Below are 7,646 nucleotides of genomic sequence, written 5' to 3' on the forward strand. Positions count from 1 at the left end.
TTAGACAAATATTCGTTATTAACAACCTTCTGATCTGAAGAAAAACCAGAACAAGAATGATCATAAGAAATCGACGGACTTATAATAAGCTTTGAGAACTTACAGGATGGATATTATGCAACGATGAGAATAGTGTATCGTTATTCATACGTATATAAATTAGGACGAATCACTACACTTTCCAGAAAATTTTATCATTTGTCTTTTAGAGGTTCTCATCAATAAAAATAATTCTGCCAAAATTTTAAGTAGTTTTAATATGGTGATGAACGGTTCATTATTTGAAATAGTAAATGTAAGAAAGCACAGATTCAGGAGTGAGAAGATTTTGCCCAAGATATTACGTGTGTCCACATTATGGAGAGGAAGGAGGAAACATTTGCTGTCGTGGTTTTTCTTCTTTCGTACTAAACACTTGAATAAATATGGGGTCCAGAAATTTATTTGAGACTAGGCAAAAGGTCTGTAATAAAGGTTACACAGATTGTTACCATCGGTAAGACCTTGATTTACAGAAAGCTTAGGAAATGCGACCATCTGATGTAGAGAATAGTATGGCTGCCAAACAGACGACGCTCTGACGACCGAGTATTAGCGGTATAACCAAAACGTCGCGTACAGAGGAAGTGCTGTAACTTACTCACTTACGTGAGTTACGAGCTGTGACTGGTAAAGTTTAGAGATGGCAGTCCCATCATCAGTCTTGCCTGCAATGTTCAGGTACCCCACTCAGGGACATAATAAACCTACGTGCATTACTCAGTACAGCCTCGGAAACAAGACGGATTGGCGGGATACGCCATGAGTAAGAAATACGAACAAGAGGAAATAGTTTAATAAAGCTTTGAAAGCTGCCATCTCGAACGTTAGGGAAATGGCTTGTAAGTAAGCTGAATCAGCTAAACATATGAAAGAAATGAAATAGATTTTGTAGCAATTACAGAAACAAAGATGAAAACATCTAAACCAAATACATAGACGAGTATATTATGATCTACAGCAGAGTAAAGCAGGAACAAAGACCAAATAAAGATGTTGTCAACTACATTCATAAAAAAAGGGAACATAAAATACGGGACTACGAACATGTAAATGAATTAATTGTACTAGCAGGAATTAAAGGTCTAAGATGACTCCTAAGAATAATAGCAACTTGTGCCCCAGAAGAAGGAAAAAATTGACGAATCCAAGGCCTTTTACAAAAACTTGAAAGTGATCTTAAACGGATAGAATAAAAATCAGTTCTTATGGGAGATCTCAATGCCAGAATTAAAAATATACCAGCTGCAAAAATAGTAGCTACGTTTGGAGGAAACGTATGTAATGAAAAAGGAAAAACTTAGAGATTTTGCTACCTTTAATCACTTAAAAATTTCCAATAGTTTCTTTATGAAGAAAGGCATGCACAAATTTACCTGGTCAGCAAGCGGATATAGCTATATGTAGATTATCCAATTAGGGATTTCCTGCACATGTTAGAGATACAAGAGTTTATTGGGGAGTGGATATTGGATTAGATCATTTCTTATTGATGTCAACAATTGACGTCTATGCAAAATGGAAAAAAAACGAAGAAGCCACCTATAGATCAAAAGGAAGCTCATGTTCTTAAACTTTACCTTGTAGAAGATAGCACAATAAGAGATCTGTACTAAATGCTGATGAAAAAAACGTTAGCAAATTTGGAAACGGTAGAAGACTTGGAAGAAGAATGGAAAAAGTTAAAAACACAGCTGTATCAAACATAGCTATTGAGTTACTAGTGAAAAAAAGCAAATACAGGAAACATAGAAGAGTAAGATTTGGACGCCAGAGACGGACGGGGCAATTAAAGAAAAACAATAAGCTTTCAAGACCTATATAAATAGTCCCACTATTGTAAAGTATAATCAATATAAAGAGAAGAGAATTATATATATACAAAGACTGTGGTATTAAAAAAAAATAGAAAAGGCACTGGTTTAGATGTTATTAATGTGGAACAATGGAAATATGGAGGGTTATTCCCAAATATAAGTCTTCTTCATATATTTATTCACTGTTGGAGAAATAAGAAAGTGCGAAAAGACTTAGTGAGGGCCAAAATAATGTCTGTCTTTAAAGAGGACGATAAAAATAAATATAGTAATTATGGAGATATAAGCCTTCTGGGGTCAGCCTATAAAATATACGCCAAGATCCGGGATGTAAATCTTAAAAATGTCATGGAGAAGTTAATATCTGAAGAACAATCATATTTTAGAAAACGACAATCAAACATTGACAATGTTTTTACATTGCAACAAGTTATAGCTCAGTAGGAAAACCCTTTTTTTTTGAGAAAGCATTTAATAATGTGAATAGAGAAATGCTATGGAATGTCGTGGCTGAACTAGGTTATACCTCTTACCTCATAAATGTTACTAACTGTTTATACACAAACACCGAAATTGTTGTAGAGATGGGAAACATGACAAGGTCAATGAGCACAATCAAGGAGGCATGACAAGGATGCTGTATTTCTTCAACATTCTTCAATATACACTTATAGATGAAATTATCAGCAAATGGAAAATGTTGAACATAAATAGAGTTACTTTAGATCGTGACACTAGACTAAATATAATTTTATTTACAGGTAACTTAACTCCGATTACAGGGAATGGGGACGACCTACGAAGGGAGTCTGTAACTTGTAGCAGATAGCCTCAGGCTACAACCTCACATTGTCGGTACATAAAACGAAAGTGATGGCATTTCAGGGCGGACTATTAGTAAGATTCTAAGACAGTCCTCAATAATAAAATCTTGTAGCAAGTAAAACATTTTAAATGTTTAGCATGCTACATTACTTTCCAATACAAACATGACGTGGACCAAAACATAAATTTACTTCCGTATGTGAAACCATCGTAAAAACTTTGCAGAATAAAGCTGGGAAAGAAACCCAACTGAAATTTTATAAAACGATAGCAGCATCAGGCCTTACTTATGGGAGTGAAGCATGGGCAACAACAAGACACCAAGAATGTAGAATACAATCTCAAGGAATGAGATTTCTAGGAATAGCGGACGGATGTACAAGGGAAGGTCGGATAAAGAAATTAAGATAAAAGAAAAGATTTAAGTATATGTAACTTAAACAAAGAAAAAGAAGAAGAGGAGAAAACGAAAGAAAGAAAAACGTATGAACCCTATAGTTGGAGAAAGATTCCCGGTAAAGACTCTAAAGTTACGCTGAAACAAGAAAGGTGGGAAGACCATACAAGAAATGCAGCACCGTGACAGGCAGTTTGGCTAATACGTTAAGTGAAGAGAAACAAGAAGAAGAAGAATATATAGTCTCCCGCGGCGTACAGTTGTTGCAAAAGTATTGTGTTAAAATATAGAGTTCATATCTCAATTTTCATCATAAATGTTACCTGACTTGAGTTAATCAGGCAGCTTCTATATCATTATACCAGTGGGAGAACCATATCATGTCTTTTGAGTCAAAAATTGTGTACTCGTCGTGGATTAGCACCGAACACACATTGCAGGATTGAATCTTGAGTGGCCTTTTGATGAAATGAAAACGATGTAACGTCTAACGCTCACTGTAACTGGGAATACCAAAGAAACGTCCTGTCCATATGGCACAAAATCAACGAATTACTTAAAACCTGTAATGTTTCAGACTACACTTAAAGTGCTTCTCAGTTTCTTTCTTCTTCCTAAGCTTATAACAGGGCAGGAATTTAGAAAACGTGGTCGTAAGTAATATGTACAAACAACTGCACTGTGAGCATTCCTGTTAACTGCGGTAACTAGACCCGTAATACTTTGTTGTCAGGTAAAACACTACTTCTGCAGATCTTTTATATCTTTGTATCACAATGACGTTATTGCATAATAGTAGAGCACATACATCCAGACTAGCCCAGTATGTTTACAGAACTTTTCTGCCAACAAACAGATTAGTATCCAAGTGCTTGAGTCAGATTACACACTATGAGTTGACTGAAGTACGTGCAAGGATGAGTTTTTTAGTTATAGGATGTTTTTAAATTTCTTCTCCTTGCGTTAGCGAATGCACTGCGCCAAAATTTAGTCTCTTCGGCCTTGGAGTTAATAAATAGTTTACATCGCATCTACTACGGGAGCGAATATGTGTAGGGCTAGAATGTATTCAGATAAAACAATAACCATTATTACTGAACGATTGATACCATCGTCTTATTACTTCCTAATTGGTATTCCTTCTTTTTGTCTCGCACGAGTGATGTAATCTTGCAACGGCCTGTGATAACTACCTTTTAGCACCTTTTTATTTCAGTGGGGGCACAGGTCTCACAAGCTATAAATTTTCGCGACGTTGTGTCACTGATGCACGTTGTACAGCTTCCTAGCATATCACTAACAGATCGAAATTGGTACTTTAGCTGTCTGCAGCTATGGCTAACTGATCACTACGTTTCACGCCTTTTCTTCGAGTAACGTCCATAAACTTTCTCGTTCGTTGCATGTACTTCCTTTATCACTTTCTTGTACTGCAGTATAAATTATTGTTGATAGTCGTAACTTGGAATCGTCGTAGTTGTAGACGAAAGTCATCGTAGTAATTAGTAGCGAGCCTATGTTCAAAGTTATTAGTTGTTACGATTATTTAAAAATTTCCTTTGTATCATATCTCATATTATTCCTCCATGCAATTCAAAGTCAGACAGTACGACACACAAGTAGCAGAGGACTGCACTCGGTGTTTTCGTTTGGTTATTTTAGAATAGAAAAGAAAAAAATCGGGGCTTGAAAATATGTTAAGTGTTTTGATATACAGTATGAACAATAGGACAATGTCAGTGTTATTATTTTGCCCTTCCAAACGGACATTTAATACTCAAATAAACATATGAAAGGTAATTTCGGAGTTCTTTCCTTATGATCACATTTCTTTTTATTTTTACGTCCTGCCATAAACATAAGTTGTAGAAAATTAATGTTATGTGTCTGCTTTGTAATTTTTACACATAATGTTGCTTTATAGCCGCAGCTTTGTTGATTCACTTTATAAAATGAAGTTTTTATTAATTCTGAATCCCTTACACTTTTCTATTTACTATAATTACAAGATGATCGATCTTTTTCTGGGAAGATTATGTAGTTGCGTATTGTAGCTAGTCATACATAATCGAGCAGTCTCGAAGACTATTGCGTTCCAAATGTGATTAGCAGTGAGGGAAGATAGTGTTAGTGGTTCACTTCCTTTTATCCACTAGTCGATAACGTGGCTATTGCTTGGAGTGAATTACGGAAATTCTTCAGACGTCAATATGGCTAGTCTAAAACACACCTATTCCAGAATTTCTTATTGTTGCGTCACATCACTGAGTGTCTCTGAATTCAGAGGACTAACTGTAACATCCAGTGTAGAAAAACAGGGGTGGAGTTGGGTTGGGTTCTTTTGGGGAAAGAGACCAAACAGCGAGGTCATCGGCCTCATCGGATTATGGAAGGACGGGGAAGGAAGTCGGCCGTGCTCTTTCAAAGGAACCACCCCGGAATTTGCCTGGAGCGATTTAGGGAAATCACGGAAAACCTAAATCAGGATGGCCGAACGCGGGATTGAACCGTCGTACTCCCGGATGCGAGTCCAGAAAACAGGGGTAATAAACAATGTGTACAAGAACAAAGAGCGAATGATAAGAATGGAAGGCCAAAAGACGCCTCATCGAATTGAAAAGAATGTAAGGCAGCGATGCAGTTTTCATTTCTACTTTTCGACCTGTACATCGAAAACGTAGTAAGGTAAAAACGAAAGTCTGGATTACACTTCAGAGTGAAAGAATATCAATGATAATGACCCCTGATGTGCTGCTATCCTCAACAAAAATAACGAAGAATTTCAGGTGCTGTTGAACGAATTGAACAGTCGAGTAATCGCAGAATATGACATGACAGTTATGCAAAGAAAGACGAAAGTTTTGTGTAATAGAAATGAAGTTAACGACAAACATAGCATTAAAATTGGTGGCCGAAGTGAAAGAATTCTGCTGCCTGGGAAACGAAATAACGTATGATGGGTAAACGAAAGAAGACTTAAGAAGCAAATTTAGCACAGGAAAGGAGAAGATTCATCGCTGAAGAAACTTACTACTACTAAGCAAAGGCCTTTATTTGAGAGAGGTATTTCTGAGAGTATACTAGAACACGGCTTTTTATGGAAGTGAATTAACGACAGCTACATTGGGATGAAGACGTTAGCACGAGAGAGGAAACAGTTGGTTGGTGTTCAAACCAGTCAGAAGACTGTTAACATGCATAGAAGAAGAAACCTCCAACCCCACGTCTTTTTTTTTAATTTTTTAACGTTCTGTCAATTAGAGGAGAGTTAACGATCTCTGACAGAATTCTACAACAATTCAAGGCCCAACGTACGCATTTTGCTTATCATTACTAAGAATGCAGAGGGTTCCTGTTGTTTTTTTCCTTTCTTTTTTTGTACCTCTTGATTTTTCTGTCTTTTACTGGGTCAACTATATTGAGGCATACATTATATGATAAAGTTTGCATGCATACATACAAATTGATCTCGAATTCAAGAAAAGTGAGATTCAATGTCATTCAGGTAACCTGATTTATTTGTTGCTTTTCTTCTTCTTTTTCATGTATTTTCCCCGTATCTGAACATGGTCGCCTTGTTAATTTTCGGATTTGGCAATGTTAGTGGTAGAGGACCATCGGATCCCCTTCCTGTCGGCACCCCTTCTCCACCGTGAACGAATTTGTGTGTCCCGACAGTCTGCGTATAGCGCTAACCCACGTGAAAGAGTGCGAAAATTTTATAAATGTTTGCGAATCGTATAACGCAGGCAAGTCGTGGGTTCAAATGGTTCAAATGGCTCTGATCACTATGGGACTTAACTGCTGTGGTCATCAGTCCCATAGAACTTAGAACTACTTAAATCTAACTAACCTAAGGACATCACTCACATCGATGCCCGAGGCAGGATTCGAACCTGCGACCGTAGCGGTCGCTCGGTTCCAGTCTGTAGCGGCTAGAACCGCTTAGCCACTCCGGCCGGCCGTGGGTACCAGCCCGGTATTCACGTAGCAGTATATGGGAAACCGTCCGAAAACCACATCCAGACTGGCCGGCACACCGAGCCTTGTCGTTAATTCGTTGGGCTGATTCGATCCGGGAGCCAGCGCGCCTCCCCGAATCCCAGAAGTGGCGAGCTAGCGCGCGCGGGTCTGTGCGGATGGATCAACCTGATTCATTTGATTGTTTTCCCAAAACTGCTTATGGTGAATGCTTAGAAGATTCATTAATGTCAAGGCAAATATCCTAGCCTCCCAATCCTTGTCATTTTCAGCTAATGTTCCGTTTCTAATTACCTGAATGTCGACGGGAAGTCACAATCTGCCATTCACTCATCGCTTCTCCATACGTTCACATAACAGAGGGTGTTTTATTTAAGTAGCCATAACGGAACATGAGGTGAGTGATTATAATCCCTAGCCTCCTTTAACACAGGTGCTTGTCAAGCACGCGACGCAGTTGCGGAGAAGAGTGTATTTCTCTCCTGGATTGTGCCTGCCATTCACTGTGCTACACTTCCCTGTCTATGGACCTAAATCCTGGCAATAAATCCGTCGTTAGGATTCCACGTTGGCTCATATCTTCAGCG

The sequence above is a fragment of the Schistocerca cancellata genome, chromosome 5, assembly GCF_023864275.1.
Source record: "Schistocerca cancellata isolate TAMUIC-IGC-003103 chromosome 5, iqSchCanc2.1, whole genome shotgun sequence".
NCBI lineage: Eukaryota > Metazoa > Arthropoda > Insecta > Orthoptera > Acrididae > Schistocerca > Schistocerca cancellata.